The sequence below is a fragment of the Bubalus bubalis genome, chromosome 17 (genome assembly GCF_019923935.1).
Source record: "Bubalus bubalis isolate 160015118507 breed Murrah chromosome 17, NDDB_SH_1, whole genome shotgun sequence".
Taxonomy (NCBI): Eukaryota; Metazoa; Chordata; class Mammalia; order Artiodactyla; family Bovidae; genus Bubalus; species Bubalus bubalis.
This window is the reverse complement of record NC_059173.1, coordinates 10,252,700-10,272,922: the sequence shown is the minus strand read 5'-3', so window position 1 is coordinate 10,272,922 and position 20,223 is coordinate 10,252,700. Positions and strand designations below refer to the sequence as shown.

General features: G+C 39.5%; 1 protein-coding gene and 1 non-coding gene across 8 annotated transcripts in view; both read left to right on the top strand.

The window, feature by feature from the left end:
- BICDL1 (BICD family like cargo adaptor 1) overlaps positions 1-20,223 on the top strand; it is an 80,139-nt gene that overhangs the window by 17,281 nt on the left and 42,635 nt on the right. The gene's annotated exons all lie outside the window — the stretch shown is intronic.
- On the top strand, positions 5,522-5,594 carry TRNAG-CCC. Its single transcript has one exon. It is a non-coding gene; the product is annotated as a tRNA-Gly (tRNA).

Below are 20,223 nucleotides of genomic sequence, written 5' to 3'. Positions count from 1 at the left end.
TAGCTTGTACCGTATAACTCTTTGATCTTACACTTGAGGAAACAATTAGGGCCTTAAGAGGATGTGACTCACCTAAGGTCACAGAGCAAGAAAAGCTGTGGTTTATGCAAATGTGTGTTATAAAAAGTCTGTAAAACACCGAGTTTAAACTCTGTGCAGTAAAATTAATTCTCTTTACTTAAGCAGTAGTGTTTTCTTTTATGTAGTCTGTATACAGACAGATTATTGAAAAGGAACTTCAGTGTTTAATAGGAACTCTACGAAAAGCATACCAGTTTTTATTTAGAATTGATTCAAAGTCTTGCAGTCTATTTAAATATTTGACTTATTCTTCAAAAACCAGATTGAAGTTGAACATAGCATAGGATTGAGGCCAGTTTTTCAAAATTAACATCCTATTTAAAAACTGGCAGAAATGAATTAAAAAGTCATTCCTTGCATGCACTTCCTTAAAGTGAAAGGAATTTATTTGCCAAATAGAATCCTTTGGGGTAAAGCAAAGTAAATGAAAAATGTGTCTTCTGAAACACAGACTGCCAAAGGTGTTAGTAATGGACTCTTAACTGCCAGTGGGAGAGACAGACAGATCCCAAGAGCATTGGAAAAAATGACAAAGCAGAAGCTCTCAAGAGATGAATTGTAATTCAGCATGAACTCCCCTCCTTCCTGGGATCAAAGAATCTGCCCCCTCCTTTCTATACGGCCACATCCTTTGTTGAACTTTAGGCAATAATCACACCTTTGTCTTGCATTTATGCTCTGCCCCTTCATTTTTTCCTTTTGTCAGATTACCTTTTTCCATGGAAGTTCTGAACAACTCATTGCCTTCTGGGGACTCCCCTTTGCCAACTAGATAAAGTTGAGGCTCCTTGGCATGGCATTCGGGCCCTGTATCATCTGGACCTACACGTTTCCAGCCTCATCTCCCATTCCCTCTCTGTGCCGTGTGCTTCGACCGGACTAGCGTGTTTCCTGAGAATGCCCTGTGCTTTCCCTCCTCACACTCTCCTCCTGTTGCCACCTGTTGGAATTTCCCCAGGCCTTAAGGCCAAACTGAGTTACTGCTTCCTTCATGAGGCCTTTGCTGTTCGTTCCCCACCTGTGTTAATCTCTCCTGACCACCAAGAGCTCTGTAGTACTTTTCTTCTGTCACTTAGGTTTTGTCGTCTGTTCTGGTTAATTCATGTCCTTAATTCCATTGAGTCGAGGGCTGTGTGCTCAGGGCATCTCCTGCAGGAGGCTGAGCACCTTGATGAAATAGAATGAGTATAAGATGACATTCACAAGTCAAATAGGCATACACTACTTAGTTCTGTGGTTCTAGTGTATAGTAAATATAACTGTTACTAAAAATTTTTACCCAGAGAATTTCTGTTATACTTCGTTTATGCACCCTCACTCTTGCTGAATTCCTTCACTATTGTCTATATCGCTGGTTCCCAGTCTTTCAGTATGATGACCCTCCTCTTTTACAACTCTAATCCAGTGACCGTCTACAATATTTTTGAATAACCTTTTTGAGATATAGGGCTTCCCTGATAGCTCAGTTGGTAAAGAATTCGCCTGCAGTACTGGAGACCCTGGTTTGATTCCTGGGTCAGAAAGATTCGCTGGAGAAGAGAGAGGCTGCCCACTCCAGTATTCTTGGGCTTCCCTAGTGGCTCAGTGGTAAAGAATCCGCCTGAAATGCGGGAGACCTGGGTTCTGATCCCTGGGTTAGGAAGATACCATGGAGAAGGGAAAGGCTACCCACTCCAGTATTCTGGCCTAGAGAATTTTATGGACTGTATAGTCCCTGGGGTCACAAATAGTTGGACACAACTGAGTGACTTTCACTTTCGTTGAGGTATAATTTACAGTATAAAATTCACTCACTGTAAGTGTAAAATTTAGTTATTTTTAGCAGATTTACAGAATTGTGCCATCATCTCTGTGATCCAGTTTTAGAACATGTCTATACCCCTGCCCCCGAAAAAGTTCTCTCCTGACCTTTTGTAGTCGGTTACCACCCCCACTCCCATTCCCACCCTCAGCCCCAGGCAAACACTAATCTGCTTTTGATCTGTATTGATTACCTTTCCTGGATATTTTGTATAAATAGAATCAGACAGCAGGTAGTTTTTGTGTCTGGCTCTTTAGCATAATGTCTGTGAGGTTCACTAACATTGTAGCACATATCAGTAGTTCCTTTTTATTGCTGAATAGTATTCAATTGTATGATTATACTATATTTTGTTTATTGGCTCATCAGTTGATAGATCTTTGTATTGTTTCTAGTTTTCAACTATTATAAATAGTGCTGCTTTGATCATGAATTGATTCATGTACAAGTCTTTGTGTGGACATTTGTTTCATTTCTCTTGAGTGGAATTGCTATCTGATATATCTCTGTAACTTTTTAAGTAACTGCCAAATTGCTTTTCAAAGAGGCGTGTATAATTTTATATTCCCACAAGCAGTGCCTGAGAGTTCCAGTTTCAACACAGGAGGACCCCTTCTTAATATTTTTTAAAATCGTATGCTCTCATGTGATAGAGGTTATTTTAGTATCTGCAGGTCGATAAAAAAAAGAGTAAAAATGACACAGAATTAGTGATACTTCTAGAAGGATATGTATATTCTCTTATCACAACAGCATTTAATGACATAATGTATTTTGTCTGTAGGCAGTGCTTTGTGTGCACTGGAATAGCAATTCAGTGCCCCCAGGATCACAGTTGGGTGTTACTGGTCCAGATGACTTGTTTAGTAATAAATGCAAGCTATCTTTTTTATCCATCTTCTGTAAAATAGAGACCTATTTGATAAAGTTGTTTAGAAACTAAAACATTTGGCTCATAATAGGTACTCAATTAGTGACAGCTGTTACTGCTGGGGATAGTGTGACTTGAAGAGCATAGGCTTTGGAGCCTTACAGGTGAGAATTCTAACTTTGCTGAACCAGGCTAGAGAAATAGACTCTCCTTTAGTGAAAGTGCCTTTGAATGGAAACAGTGTAAATTCTTGGAAACACTGCTTTTCATGCTTATTCCTTGCTGACTTCAAAATGCTGTTTGTTGTCTATCCATTTCATTTGGTCTCATCTTTTTTGGATTGGAACCTTCTCCTCCCCCCACTCTCCATTTATCAAAGTCGCTTAGTGAATGCTATTCTTGTATTCTAAAGCTAATTCTCACCCCTGATTGCACATAAGGATCACCCAGGCAGCTTTTGCACTGAATTCTGATTCCTGGGTCTCACCCCCCAGAGATTCTTATTTAGGTGCTCTGGGATGTGACCTGCGCATCACGAGTATTTTTTAATCAGGTGATTATAATGTGTAACCAAGGATGAGAATTACTATTTCTGATATGAAACTAGGATTGGTAACAGCTGTTCTTGCCTACTTGAGTATTAACAGCCAGTGTTACAAGTTTCCCAATTCCTTCATCAGTAAAGGCATTAGGCAGAATAGAGCCTCTGGGATACCCTGTTACAATGACACAAAGCCGAGGAGGAACCTCTCAGATAAGCACTTTCTTCCACCTCAGTGGTACAGTCGGTGTCTGGAAGGTTGTGTGGAATGAAAGCAAAAACTAAGCCATGCTGCAGTTAGGGCATGTTTCATCCATCATCACTCCTTCTAGGAGACAGCGTGGCATAGTGAGGTGGACTCAGGTTTTGGTACTAGATGAGTCTGGATTTACTTTGTTTCTGTTGATTACTAGCTGTGTTGACTGAGATTCAGGGTTTGAAACTGCACATTTTTCTCATGTGGACAAAAAGTAGGGATTATTAAATACAACCAGAATCATACTATATACCTTACAAGATTGTTAGGATTGTTGCTGCTGCTACTAAGTTGCTTCAGTCGTGTACGACTCTGTGTGACCCCATGGACGGCAGCCCACCAGGCTCCCCCGTCCCTGGGATTCTCCAGGCAAGAACACTGGAGTGGGTTGCCATTTCCTACTAGCTCTTATCATACTTCCTGGCTTATTAAAGAGCAGTTGTATGTGTTGATACAACTCATGCTAAAGACTGTCTTTGACTTGTTTGTATCTCTGTGCCAGTCACAGTGCCCTTAAAGCTCAGAAGTCTGTAAAATTTGATGATAATATAGAAAACAAAATTTCGTTTTATAAATTGATGTGTTTTCGCAGTTAATTAAGAGAGATGTGGCATTCTAAAATTAGTGCTCAGCAAATAAATGTTGCTACACATTACTTTAATGGCAATATCCCTTCATTTTTGCTTAATGTGATTCATGGTCAGAGCCATGCAATGTCATATAATGCAAGGACAACAGTAGAGGCGCTTCAGTATTTAGCAGGAGATGGCTTTAACAGTTATAGCAGGCTGAGGTGAGCAAGAGAATGAGTATGAGGACAGCTGTGAAGAGGAATCAGTCAAGGAGTTAGTATCAGAAAAATCAGACACGAGGACAGATAGATAAGCATAAATCAGAAGATTCAAGACATGTGAAGTTCATCGTGTATTTTTTTTCCTAGCTCTGTCTGCAGAAGAACGTAAACTAATCAAATGCTAGTAGTAATGAGTACCTCTAACGCACAGATTTTACTTCCTATATCCTTCCCCACTAGAAGGAACCAGGGCTCCTTGGAGAAAAAGAGAAATTCCAAGTCTGCAGTAGGAACTCAACAGGGTAAGCCTGAGAAATCATTTTGTGCTAGAAACAAGAAAGCTTTGCAAAACCTAATGGAATAATTATATGTGTACTTCAGTTTAAATCAAACAAGCTAATGGAGTTGTGTCAAAGGACACCGAAGGCAGTTTGAAAGGACCCACACTGGCTGAAGTTGCGACAGCTGGAGCATCAGGGAGAATAATGGCTGCAGTTGATTTATTCACATGAATATGTAAAAATCCATGAATCCTCAGAAAAGAGACCCTTCCCTCATCCCACAATTGACCATCTTAAAAATTACTCTAATATCAGCTGCTTACTCTAAATACTGATTGAATTGATCATTTTTCTAGTAGCAGCTGTTTTAAGGTAACTGAATAACTCTAGGTAAAGAGGGTATGCTCTTTTTTTATATAAGAATGCCAGCTAGTATTTGGAGAAGTAATGGTATAATTAGAGAATCACCATTTCAACTCCTAATAAAATATCTGATTCAGGCAAAAACCATCTACATATGATAAAAATTATTAGGTGAAAGGTAGATGTAGAACTGGAAATATCACCCCACAGATTATTTGGTTATTTCAAGGGGAAAAACACAGCTTTACAACAGAGGGATTACATTTTTAAAGGATTGTTAGAACAAGACAGAAATAAACTAGGAAGCAAAAAAGAGCATATGACAGAAGTAGTAAGTGGCCTACAAAGCCTAAACTATTTCCTGTCTGGACCTTTAAGGAAAATTTGCCAACCCTATTTTAGAGGAGCAAGTTAATTGATTTTATAAGGAAGCAGTTAGACAAATCCAAACTGATTAACTTTGCCATATACCTGAAATGAACACAACACTGTAAATCAACTATACCCAAAAATTAAAGATTAAAAAATAGGGACTTCCTGGTGGTCCAGTGGCTAAGACTCTGCATTCCCAATGCAGAGGGCCCAGGTTTGATCCCTGGTCAGGGAACTAGATCCCATATCCCTCAACTAAAGATTGAAGAACCCGCATGCCCCAGCACAGCCAAATAAATAAATACTTAAAAAATAAATAAGTTAAAAAAACCCAAAACAGCATGAGAAAAAAAATGAAAAAAGATTAAAAGAGACTTGAGGTTTATTCCTAGGTATTTTGTTGTTGTTGCAGTAGTAAATGTTTTCTTAATTTCTCTTTCTGATCTTTTTTTTTTTTTTTTTACTGTATAGCAATGCAAGACATTTCTGTGTATTAATTTTGTATCCTGTGACTTTACTAAATTCATTGATTAGCTCTAGTAGTTCTCTGGTGGCATCTTTAGAATTTCTATGTACAGTATCATGTCATCTACAAACAGTGACAACTTTACTTCTTTTCCAATTTGAATTCCTTGTATTTCCATACTGTTCTCCAGAGTGAGGCACCAATTTACATTCCCACCAAGAGTGCAGGAGGGTTCCCTTTCCTGTACATCCTCTCCAGCATTTATTGTTTGTGAGTTTCTGATGATGACCTTTCTGACCAGGGTAAGGTGATACCTCTGGTACTACTTTGTACTACCTCACTGTAGTTTTGATTTGCATTTATTTGATAATTAGCAATGTTGAGCTTCTTTTCATGCACTTTTTGGCTGTCTGTATGTCTTCTTTGGAGAAATGTCTATTTGGATCTTCTGCCCATTTTTTTATTGGGTTGTTAGGTTTTTAAACTTAGATTTGCATGAGCTGTTTGTATGTTTTGGAGATTAATCCCTTGTCACTCTCTTCACTTGCGAATAATACCCTCCAGGTTCATTTATGTTGTTGCAAATGGGGAGATTTCATTCTTTTTTATGACTGAGTAGTATTGCTGTGTGCATGCATGCACGTGTGTATCTATCACATCTTCTTTATCTGTTAGTCTTTTGATGGACAGAATGGTACTTGCCAGCACCAGTGTCCACGGGGTAGAACAAGCTCCCAAAACGGCTGCCACCAGTGTTTGTCCCCAGTGTGAGCTCCAGTTGCCCCCTGCCTCTTGGGGGACTACAAGTTCAGCAGGTGCATCTGACTCAGGCTCCTTTCAAATTGCTGCATCTGCCTTGGGTCCTTTAGCAGGTGGGATTCTATGTGCACCCTTTAAGACTGGAGCCTCTATTTCCCACAGCCCTCTGGGTCCCTAAAAGTAAACCCCACTGGCCTTCAAAGCCAAACATCCTGGGGACTCATCTTCCTGGTGCAGGAACCCCGGGCTGGAGAGCCTGATGTGGGGCTCAGACCCCTCGCTCTTGGGGAGAACCTCTGAAACTGTAGTTACTCTCCCGTTTGTGGGTCACCCACTCGACCGTTTGGATCTTAACCATATGTCCACTCTGCCCCTCCTACTCACCTTCTTGTGGTTCCTTCTTACCTTTAGCTGTGAAAGGTCTTTTCTGGAAGGTTCAGGTCTTTTTCTCATCAATAAGTTCTCTCTGAATAGTTGTAATTTTAGTATGCTTATAAAAGGAGGTGAGCTCAGGTCTTGCTCCTCTGTCATCTTGGGAATTCTTCCTGGCCATTGACAGTTTTTTTCCTAAAGATTTATTTATTTTTGTGATTGTGCTGCTGTGTGCAGGCTTTCTTTAGTTGCGGTGTGCAGGCTTCTTGTGGTGGCTTCTCTTGTTGCAGACGACGGACTCTAGGGCACGTGGGCTCAGTATGTGTGGAGTCTTCCTGGACCAGGGATTGAACCCATGTTCCCTGCATTGGCAGGCAGATTCTTAACCACTGGACCAGGGAATCCTCCTGGCCATTGGCAGTTCTTATTTAACTTATTTTTTAATTATTACAAAAGCAGTGCATGTATCCTGAAGAAAATTAGAAAATAGAGACAAGAGGAATAATGAAAAAATAAAAACATCACATGTCCACTTTCCAGAGATCACCATTATAACAGCTTAGTGTAAATCTTTAGGAACCTTTTCCTAGGTATATGTAAATTCATCTATACTTTTTTTTTTTAATCTATACTTTTTTAAACCAAATCATATGCTGCATGTATTGTTTTGTAACCTGCTTTTTAAATTAATGACCTATGCCTTTTTACTGCAGTAACTTTTCATTATCTTAACTTCAAGCTCATATTCAGATTTTCCCAATTAATTTCCAAAGATGTTCTTTTACTCTTGGTTTGCAAATCAGGATCCCACCCAGGACCATGCATTATGTTTGTTCTAATATGTCTGGTCCCATAAGTGTTATTCTAGCGCAATTCCTCTTTTTCACTGACATATTGAAGAAACTGGGCCAGTTGTCCTGTAGAAAATTTTAGCCTCTGAATGTGTCTGGTTGCTTCCTCATAATGACATTTAAATCATTCTTCTATTCCCTGGCATATCCTACTAACTGGAGGTTATGTATTACAGCTTGCTGGATTCAAATCAAACATTTTTTACTAGATGTGCACTTAACGATGATAATGTGAGATCCCCTGTTATTCAATTGTGTTGTCTCACTTTTGACAAGACACGTAATCTGTGGAGTTTTCAGGCATTGACTTTTTCTTTATTAAACTTTTTATTTGTATGGAGTCTAGCCAATTAACAATGTTGTGAAAGTTTCAGGTGGATAGCAGAGGGACTCAACCATACATATACATGTATCCATTCTCCCCCAAACTCCCCTCCCATCCAGCCTGCCTCATAACATTGAGCAGAGTTCCTTGTGCTATATAGTAGGACCTTGTTGGTTATCCATTTTGAATATAGCCGTGTGTACATGTCCATCCCAAACTCCCTAACTATCCCTTCCCCCCATCCTTACCCTTGGCAACCATAAGTTTGTTCTCTAAGTCTGTGAGTCTGTTCCTGTTTTGTAAATAAGTTTGTTTGTATCATGACTTTTTAGATTCTGTGTGTAAGGGATGTCATACGTTGTTTCTGCTTCTCTGTCTGACTTCACTCAGACAGTCTCTAGGTCCATTCATGTTGCTTCCCTGTCCGACTTCACTCAGACAGTCTCTAGGTCCATTCATGTTGCTGCAGATGACATTATTTCATTCTTTTTAATGTATGTGTAATATTCCATTGTATATATGGACCACATATTCTTTATTTCTCTGCTGATGGACATTTAGGTTGCTTCCATGTCTTGGCTATTATAAACAGTCAGGCATTGACTTTTAAAAGATTCTGCTTTCCACACCATCAAATACTGTTTCTCATCCTTTGTGGTCACTGAGCATTTTGACAAAAATAGCATATCACCAACTAAATTTTCACATGTTTCCTGTGGTTTCCTGTGGTCATACAGTTTTGGTTCATATAACCTAGTGTTCTGATGTTGGAAAATGAACCAATATTTTTTTTAGGCTAACATAAATTGTATTTTATCTCTAAAAATGAGATTAGGAAGACTTTAAACATAATGAATAAAATTGCCTGACAAACCAAGAATTGTCTTTTAATGAGTACAGGTTTGGGAACATGCGAAATACAATCAAGGCATAAAGTTATGATACTAGAGTTAACTAAACACAGAGGGGTTTGAGAGCTGCAGCCTCATGGTGGGTCTCCTTCCCTGGAATGGGAGTGCTAGGCTGGAACAGAAGTTTCTGGTTCTGGGCAGTTGATCCCTAGAGAGACCACAACATGTGACTCTAGTTGACATATAAGGACATCCATGAAACTCCCAAACTAGAATTTGGCTTCACATGCCAATTTCTTTGAAAGGATTCAGGGGTCAGCAAACTATTTATTATCTCATCATTGCTGGTGATCAGGAGTCAGCCTGGCTTCACTGAGCCTCATGCTCTAGGTCTTACAAGCCCAAGCATAAGCAGACTCCACCCTCCGTACAGAGCAGCCACTCCCCAGACTTTTGTGGTGATCGTTCCTTACCTTTGTTTTCTTGTGAGTTTTACTTGCTAAGTGTGAATCCATAAATAATCCTGTTTTGTTTTGCCTGTTTTGGGATTTTGCACCAATGGAATCATACAGCATGAATTATTTTGTGTGTAACTTCTTTTGCTTAACATTTTGCTTTTAGAGTTCATCTGTGTTGATACACGTATCTTAGGTAATTCACTTGCTTTGGTGTATTGTATTCTGCTGTGTGAATATATAACATACCTATTTTTCTGGTTAATGGTTGTTTATGGGTTTTAGCTGTTAACAAATAATGCTGTTATAAGCAATCTTGAATATCCATTCTGGTGGACAGAAACACATATTCCTATAGGGTATACCCATAGGGAATTGCTAGGTACATAAAGCTTTGATGGCTTCTCTGATTATTCTTGAAGATAGATTCCTAGAAGTAAAATTAGTGGATCAGAAAGTGTAACCATGGAAGGTGATTTCAGGACTTTTATAAATTTACTAGCCTTTATTCTAGTTTAATTCTATAGTATAAACTAGCTACACTTTGTTCAGTTGGCAGCAAACTATAGAATCAGGAATACAACCAGTTCCTTGTATTGTGAGCATCAGACTTGTTTTTTCCCTCAAGTTAATCTGGTAATGTATTTTTCCTTTTTCTTCTTTCTAATTTATCCCTCCTCCCCCATTTTCTGCTTCCCCTTTGGTAACCATAAATTTGTTCTCTCTGTCTGTGAGTCCATTTCTGTTTTATAAATAAATAAGTTAATTTGAACTATTATTTAGATTCTGCATAGAAGTGATATCATATAATATTTGTCTTTCTCCAACTTTCTTCACTTAGTATGATAATCTATAGGTCCATCTAGAAGTGTACTTCTGTCATGCTTCCTGATACCCATTCATGTGAGTTTATGTAGTAATTATGGCTGATTGGGAGGAAACTTAGAACTGTTGAATCTTATTGTATAGAAGTCATAATTGTCCATGATCAAATGTATAAATACATTGATTCAGTATGCTTTTTTTGAGGATTCACTTTCCAGAACTTAAGTTCTATCAATTGAATGTTTTAATGTATGTGCTTCTCTGTTGCTGCTTTCGCTTTAGCAAATGTGAAATGTGTTTGTTCATTTACCTGTTTCATGTCCTTCCTTGAATGTAGCTGCATCCTAATCAGTGCCTAACATCTTGCCTTTCCTGTGGAGGATGTTTAGTAACTGTGTTGGAATAGTATCGGATTACGACGTTATTTGGAATTACTGCTGTTTTGGATTTTTGCTTTTCCTTCATATGTTAGGTGTGTTAGTGATTATGATCATTTTCATTTTTATAGCACTTTCTCCTCCATCTGGGATCTCTCAGGTGACAGGTTATTTGGATTGTTTTCGGTTTGGAATAATTATTCTGACATTTAAATAAGCCTCTGTCTGAATGGGCCCTAATTTTCATTTCTATATTTTTAAGCTTCCCTGCTCTGAAGAATTTTCAGGTTTATTAGACTGCAGTAGTTAATCATCTCCATCATTCCATCCCAGATAGACATGGAAGATGACAGAAAAGAAACAGAAACAAGTTTAAATAGAATAGTGCTTAGCTGTGAGATAGCACCTTATACCTGAAAGCTTTAGCAAACATTAACTCATCAATTTTCCAACATGTTGGAGAAGTGGGAAATGGGTTTTTATTATGTATTTAGTGGCTGAAAAAGTGAGATATGCTTTTGATCAGAAGTGGACACTCACTTGGAACAACTTCCTTTGTTTAAAATCATAGACATTTTTTGTAGCCAACTTTCCATAATAAATTTCTGTTTTTCTTAATCTGAAGTTTTTGAAAGAGGCTCATCCTCTGACCTTCTGTTTCTCTCAGAAGGAGACAACTGAGTCAACTTTAAAGCTTATGGGTTCCATTTTCATGAAGCCAATACCTTCGGCAGTTTCCAGAAGCAGGAAGCTCCTCCTGCTCTCTCACCATCTTGGAGAAACAAGAAAATAGACCAGATGCCAACTCAGAACACAAAGTAACATCTCATTGTCCCTGAAGGACAGTTTGGCCGTGGGCAGAGTTAATGTCCCTGTGCTGGAAGGCCTGAGGAGACGGAGGCTAGATTGCTTACCTGAGTTGCTTATGTTCATCGAGCTAGGAAAGGAGTCCAGCAGCAGCTGATCCCTGCCCCAGTGCCCTTTGCTTCTTAACCTTTTGTCCATCAAGACACATGTTTAATTAGTCCAGAGGACAAGCTCTAGCTCTAATACCTTTTTTTTCCCTAGTCATGAAAATATGTGAACATTTTGAATTTACTATTGAAATTTTTTTGAAGAAATGAAATATTAACTTCATTACATTATTAGTAATAACAAATGTCTTGTAATATATCTCGCAACTGATCAAGACCGAACAGTATGTTCATAGAATATAGCTTTATATAAGATCTTTTATTTTTTTCAAAATAGTAAATGGACATTGTTAGAAATCTTTCAGTATGTTTGATTTCTTAAAACAAAAACCAAACAAACAAAAGCCCCAGCAGTGTCTGCCTCCCCACTTGTTTATATCCAGGGTAGTCTTTTTTATTTTTTTTCTCTGTTGATTTTCTTTTTTTTTAATCTGTTGATTTTCTTTAAATCACTTTTGGCCAGCTGATTGCCTGTTGTGAGCCGAGCCCTTGCTGAATCCTGGAGAAGTGGCAAGAGGCAAGCCTCCCTTTCCTTGAGGAGCCTGTAGTCAAACAGTAATGATTGTTTTGAGGAAATAAATTGTACTGGGGAAATCACTTCACCTCTCCAGAGTTTGGTTTCCTCATCTAAATAGTGGGTTAATGATACGTGCCTAACAGGTATCATTATGAGGACTTAAGGAAGTCATTCACGTGACAGTACCTTGCCTGGTGGAGAGCACACACTCAGGAACTGTTGATTCAGTTTGCATCTGGGAAACCAGGCAAAACAGTATCATTAGATAAGTAAATTGTGGTATGTAGGCCACTAAAGAATGTGAATCAAGAGACAGACTGAGAGTGGAGAGCTGAGATTTGTTAGGAAAGACTCTGTGGAGAATGTGGGATCTAAAGAGGCTCAGAACTTAGGTGATGAAGCTGTAAGGTATTATCCGGGTAGGGAATGGATTGGCTCTAATTTGGAGGAAGGGTTTGGGCTTCACTACTTAAATTTCACCAGTTTTTTATCCCCACGTAGTATCTGTATTGCTTCTCCAGTGACTTCACAGAAAATAATCCTGTACCCAGTGTTAAAACCCTATGGGGCTAATCCTTGTTAGCATTACTACTATTTCCATGGCAACCATCAGATGATATATAATCTTAGTGAGGCAAGATGTGAGAAGTATTTTCATCAACAAATGTCCAAATTTACTGGTGGAATGTCCAATGGGAGATTACCCGACCACTTAGCTGCTGTCTCCAAAATCTAAACCCTGCTCTTCCACGTTTCCATGTTTGACATTTAGTAGGAAATATTTTTTTTTTAAATCTTGCTGTGGATTTTTTCCCATAAGGGAATGTAGTTATGCTTGAATTCCATTTGAATAGTTTTTGCAAAATGGACATAACTGATAACATAAATCTGAGGGAGGAAAAGGCTTTTATATTTCATTTATAAATATTTTTGTGACTATTGATCGTTTGTGACTACTGGTAAGTAATTATGTAGAAGGGTAAAATAGACTTGACTCATATTCCATCAATTTTATTCAAATGAAAGATTTAAAATAAAATTCTTAATATTTTCCTGCTGTAAACAACTCATCCTGTAATATGGGGGGTGAAAGAGCAGAGGGCAGGTGGGGAAAGGAATCTCATAGAGTCTTATGTTGTTGCTGTGTTTGGTCGCTTAATCATGCCCAACTCTTTGTGACCTCATGGACTGTAGCACAACAGCTTCCCCATCCTTCACTGTCTCCCTAGGGTTTGCTCAGATTCATGTCCGTTGGAGTTGGTGATGCTATCTAACTGTCTCTTCTGCTGCCCCTTCTCCTTTTGCCTTCACTCTTTCCCAGCATCAGGGTCTATTCCAGTGACTCTGCTCTTTGCGTCAGGTGGCCAAATACTGGCACTTTAGCTTTAGCATCAGTCCTTCCATTGAATATTCAGGGTTGATTTCCTTTACAGTTGACTGGTTTGATCTCCTTATTGCCCAAGGGATTCTCAAGAGTCTTCTCCAGTACCACAGTTCAAAAGTATCAATTCTTTGGCACTCAGCCTTCTTTATGGTCCAATTCTCACATCTGTACATGATGACAAGAAAATCTGTAGCTTTGTATGGACCTTTATCGGCAAAGTGATATCTCTGCTTTTTTAATACACTGTCTAGGTTTGTCATAGCTTTCCTTCCAAGGAGCAAGTGTCTTTTAATTTCATGGCTGCAGTCACTGTCCACAGTGACTTTGGAGCCCAAGAAAACAAAGTCTGTTACTGTTTTCACTTTTTCCTCATCTATTTGCCATGAAGTGATGGGACTGGATACCATGATCTTAGTTTTTGAATGTTAAGTTTTAAGTTAGCTTTTCATTCTCCTCATTAGTCCTCATTGAGAATCTCTTTAGTTCCTCTTCACTTCCTGTCATTAGGATGGTATTATCTGCATATATGAGGTTGTTGATACTTCTCCTGGTAGCCTTGATTCCAGCTTGTGATTCATCCAGCCCAGTGTTTCACATGATGTACTCTGCACAGAAGTTAAATAAACTAGGTGTACAGCTTTGAGGTACTCCTTTCCCAATTTTAAACCAATCAGTTGATTCATGTTAGGTTCCAACTGTTGCTTCTTGACCCACATGTTGGTTTCTCAGGAGACAGATATTCTCATCTCTTTAAGAATTTTCTACAGTTTGTTGTGGTCCACACAGTCAAAGGCTTTCGCATAGTCAATGAAGCAGTAGATGTTTTCCTGGAGTTCTCTTCCTTTCTGTATGATCCAATGAATCTTGGCAATTTGATCTCTGGTTCCTCTGCCTTTTCTAAACCCAGCTTGAACATCTGGAAGTTCTGGTTCACATACTGCTGAAGCCTAGCTTAAAGGATTTTGAGCATAACCTTAGTAGCATGTGAAATGAGCACAATTGTATGGTAGTTTGAACATTCTTTGGTATTGCCTTTTTGGGGGATTGGAATGAAAACTGACCTTTTCCAGTCCCGTGGCCACTGCCGAGTTTTCCAAATTTGCTGACATATTGAATGCAGCACTTTAACAGTGTCATCTTTTAGGATTTTAAATAGCTCATCTGGAATTCCATCACCTCTACTAGCTTTGTTTGTAGTGATGCTTCCCTAAGGCCCACTCGACTTCATTTTCCAGGATGTCTGGCTCTAGGTGAGTGACCATACCATCATGGTTATCCGAGTCATTAAGACCATTCTTGTATTCTTGTGTATTTTGTATATCTGTGTATTCTTTCCACCTCTTCTTGTTCTCCTCTGCTTCTGTTCAGTCCTTACTGTTTGTCCTTTAGCGTGTTCATCCTTGTGTGAAATGTTCCCTTGAGGTCTCCAATTTCATTAAAGAGATCTCTAGTCTTTGCCATTCTATTGTTTTCCTCTATTTCTTTGTGTTGTTCATTGAGGAAGGCCTTCTTATCTCTCCTGGCTATTCTCTTTAACTCTGCATTTAGATGGATATATCTTTCCCTTTCTCCCTTGCCTTTCACTTCTATTCTTTCCTCAGCTATTTGTAAAGCCTTCTCAAACAACCATTTTGCCTTCTTGGATTTCTTTTTCTTGGAGATGGGTTTGGTCACTGCCTCCTATAGAGTGTTATGAACTTCAGTCCATAGTTCTTCAGGCACTCTGTCTACCGGATCTAATCCATGGAACCTATTTGTCACCTCCACTGTATCTCCCAGAGTTTGCTCACATTCATGTCCATTGAGATGATGATGCTATCTAACCAACTCATCCTCTGCTGCTCCCTTCTCCTTTTGCCTTCAATCTTTCCCAGCATCATGGATGGAGGTGTTAGTTAATGTTAAGGTGGTAGTCATTTTGCTTTATATAAGAATATCAAATCAACGTGCTGTTTACCTTAAATTTACACAATGTTACCTGTCAATTAAAGTACAATAAAGTTGAAAAACAAGCTATAGATTAAGTGAAGAGATTAATGAGGATTGACAGAAAGTATTTGCACCACATATGACAGAGCAAAGGTTGACAGCTTTGATGTAAGTAAATCAATTTCAAAGAAACTAACAACCAATCCAATAGAAAAATGAGCAAGAGATGTGAACAGTTAGTTTGTAGCAGAGGAAGAACACCTGAATTTATACAAGAAAAGATACTCAAGCTCATTCCTAAGAGGAGAAATGCAAATTAACACTATTTTTCACCTACTGGATTACAAAGGCTAAAAAAAATTAATCTGACTAACTGTATTTCTGAGGGTGTGAGGAAACTCAGAGAGGACAAGGGGTAGGGCATAAATTGATGAAACCTGTCTGGAGGATAATTACAGTGACAACTGTATCTAAATTGTAAACATTCCTTGGCTGGATAGTTCCATTTCTGGGAATTTCTCAAGCAAGTCGTCAAGGATATACTTTGCAGCATTGTTTGTAATGACAAATGATAAGAAACACCCTACATGGTCACTCAAGAGCACTTTTCCTGGGTGCTGTTACAGAGGATCTCCCACACAGATTAGTTCAGTTTGGTTCAGTTGCTCAGTCCTGTCCGACTCTCTGTGACCCCATGGACTGCAGCACGCCAGGCCCCCCTGTCCATCACCAACTCTTGGAGTTTACCCAAACTCGTGTCCATTGAGTCTGTGATGCCATCCACCCATCTCATCCTCTGTCGTCCCCTTCTTCTCCCGCCTTCAGTCTTTCCCAGCATTAAGGTCTTTTCCAATGAGTCAACTCTTTGCGTCAGGTGGCCAAACTATTGGAGTTTCAGCGTCAACATCATTTGTTCCAATGAACACTCTGGACTGATCACCTTTAGAATGGACTGGTTGGCTCTCCTTGCAGTCCAAGGAACTCTCAAGAGTCTTCTCCAACACCACAGGTCAAAAGCATCAATTCTTTGGTGCTCAGCTATCTTTATAGTCCAACTCTCACATCCATACATGAGTACTGGAAAAACCATAGCCTTGACTAGATGGACCTTTGTTGGCAAAGTAATGTCTCTACTTTTTAATATGCTGTCTAGGCTGGTTATAACTTTCCTGCCAAGGAGTAAGCGTCTTTTAATTTCATGGCTGCAGTCACCATCTGCAGTGATTTTGGAGTCCCCCAAAATAAAGTCTGACACTGATTCCTCTTCTGTTTCCCATGAAGTGATGGGACCAGATGCCATGATCTTAGTTTTCTGAATGCTGAGCTTTAAGCCAACTTTTTCACTCTCCTCTTTCACTTTCATCAAGAGGCTCTTTAGTTCTTCACTTTCTGCCATAAGGGTGGTGTCATCTGCATATCTGAGGTTATTGATGTTTCTCCTGGCAGTCTTGATTCTAGCTTGTGCTTCATCCAGCCCAGCATTTCTCATGATGTACTCTGTATATAAGTTAAATACGCAGGGTGACAATATATAGCCTTGATGTACTCCTTTTCCTATTTGGAACTGGTCTGTTGTTCCATGTCCTGTTCTAAGGTTGCTTCCTGACCTACATACAGATTTCTCAAGAGGCAGGTCAGGTGGTCTGGTATTCCCATCTCTTCCAGAATTTTCCACAGTTTATCGTGATCCACACAGTTAAAGGCTTTGGCATAGTCACTAAAGCAGGTGTTTTTCTGGAACTCTCTTGCTTTTTCCATGATCCAGCAGATGTTGGCAATTTGATCTCTGGTTCCTCTGCCTTTTCTAAAACAGCTTGAACATCTGGAAGTTCACGGTTCATGCATTGTTGAAGCCTGACTTGGAGAATTTTGAGCATTACTTTACTAGTGTGTAAGATGAGTGCAGTTGTGCAGTAGTTTGAGCATTCTATGGCATTGCCTTTCTTAGGGATTGGAATGAAAACTGACCTTTACCAGTCCTGTGGCCACTGCTGAGTTTTCCAAATTTGCTGGCATATTGAGTGCAGCACTTTCACAGCATCATCTTTTAGGATTTGAAATAGCTCAACTGGAATTCCATCACCTCCACTAGCTTTGTTCGTAGTGATGCTTCCTAAGGCCCACTTGACTTCACATTCCAGGTTATCTGGCTCTAGATGAGTGATTATCTTGGTTGTGAAGATCTTTTTTGTACAGTTCTTCTGTGTATTCTTGCTGTATTCTTCTTAATATCTTCTGCTTCTGTTAGGTCCATACCATTTCTGTCCTTTATTGAGCCCATCTTTGCATGAAATGTTCCCTTGGTATCTCTAATTTTCTTCAAGAGATCTCCATTCTATTGTTTTCCTCTATTTCTTTGCACTGATAACTGAGGAAGGCTTTCTTATCTCTTCTTGCTATTCTTTGGAACTCTGCATTCAAATGGGTATATCTTTCCTTTTCTCCTTTGCTTTTCGCTTCTCTTCTTTTCATAGCTATTTGTAAGGCCTCCTCAGACAGCCATTTTGCTTTTTTGCATTTCTTTTTCTATGGGAATGGTCTTGATCCCTGTCTCCTGTACAATGTCACAAACCTCCGTCCATAGTTCATCAGGTACTCTATCATATCTAGTCTGTTAAATCTATTTCTCACTTCCACTGTATAATCAGAAGGGATTTGATTTAGGTCATACCTGAATGGTCTAGTGGTCTACTTTCTTCAATTTCAGTCTGAATTTGGCAATAAGGAGTTCATGATCTGAGCCACAGTCAGCTCCTGGTCTTGTTTTGCTGATGGACTAGAGCTTCTCCATCTTTGGCTGCAAAGAGGATAATCAACCTGATTTCAGTATTGACCATATGGTGATGTCCATGTGTAAAGCTGTGTCTTGTGTTGTCAGAAGAGAGTGTTTGCTGTGACCAGTGTGTTCTCTTAGCAAAACTGTTAGCCTTTGCTCTGCTTCATTTTGTGCTCTAAGAACAAACTTGCCTGTTACTCCAGGTATCTCTTGATTTCCTAGTTTTGCACCAGTCCCCTATGTGAAAAGGGCATCTTTTTTTTTTTTTTTTTTTTTGGTTTTAGTTCTAGAAGTTGTTTTAGGTCTTCATAGAACCAACTGTTCGGCTTCTTCGGCATTAGTGATTGGGGCATAGACTTGAATTGCTATGATGTTGAATGGTTTGCCTTGGAAATGAACTGAGATCATTCTTTTGTTTTTGAGATTGCACCCAAGTACTGCATTTCATCCTCTTTTGTTGACTATGAGGGCTACGCCATTCCTTCTAAAAGGTTCTTGCCCACAGTAGTAGATATAATGGTCATTGGAATTAAATTTGCCCGTTCCCATCCATTTTAGTTCACTAATTCCTAAGATGTCAGTGTTCCCTGTGCCATCTCCTGCTTGATCCCATCCAATTTACCTTAATTTGTCGACCTAACATTCCAGGTTCCTATACAATATTGTTTTTTACAGCATCCACCTTTACTTTCACCACCAGACACATCCACAGCTGAGCCTCAAGAAAGAAGTTCCTGCTCTGGCCCAGCTTCTTCATTCTTACTGGAGTGATTATTAATTGCCCTCCCCTCTTCCCCAGTAGCATATTGGACACCTTCTGACCGGGGGGCTCATTTTCTAGTGTCATATCTTTTTGCTTTTTCATACTGTTCATGGGGTTCTTGTGGCAAGAATACTTGAGTGGGTCGCCATTCCCTCCTCCAGTGGACCACATTTTGTCAGAACTCTTCTCTATGACCTGTCCGTCTTGGGTGGCCCTGCACAGCATGACTCATTGAGTTACACAAGCCCCTTCACCACAAGGATGTGATCCGTGAAGAGGGTAGAGTCTTATAAGCCATGGTAAGGACTTCGTTGCATTTTATTCTGAGTAAGATGGAAAACTTCTAGATGCTTTTAAGCAGTGACATAATATAACTTAGGTTTGAAAGATTGCTGCTTGGAGAGGAGGCTCTAGGAGGACAAGGCTGGAAGCAGGGAGACCGCTTAGGTGATGACTTCCTGCAGTCAGTAGTCCGGGGGGGCGATGATGCTGGCCTAATGGAGAGTGGTAGAGTGGGGACAAAGAGTAACGGTAGGATGCTGGGTGTTTCTTTTGCTCTATAAGTACTCATGATGCTTATGCCGAGCACTGTTCTAACAGTGTTTTAAAAAACATCAACTCATTCATGCTCATAACAACCCTCTGAGATAAACTTCAGAGGTACAGCCCACAGGATTTGTACATGGATTGGATGTGGGTAGAAGTGAAAAAAGGAGGCGTGTGGGCTAATTCCTTTGTGTGGAGCTAAAACTCCTAAGAATGGAGTTGCCATCTGCTGAGAAAGGGGAGACGCTGGAGAAGTGTGTTTCGTGGAGGCCCTAGAATCGGGGGTTCAGTTTGCATGCCCATTGAGCTTGAGATGCAGTCAGTGATCTAGCTGGACATGTGGAGGAGGTAAGCCTAACCCCAGGTCGGTCTGAGGGGTCTTTTCCTGTGGGTGTGGCTATAGAGTGACATTTTTATTAACTTTCGCATCAGACTAGCATTTGAATACTAGCTCTGTCATTTACTAATCAAGTGTCATTTACTAATCAACTATATAACTTACTCATTTAGCTTCACTTTCTTCATTCTGTAAAATGGGTTAACAGGATATATCCTGTAGCATTGTTAAGATAAAATGAAATAACGTATATTACCTGGAGCGGTGCTCCGACACGGAAAGTGCTTAGTAAATGCTCATTATCTTCCTTTTCTTCAGGTTTAGTTTGTTGCATTCAGTGCAGACTAACAGAACATG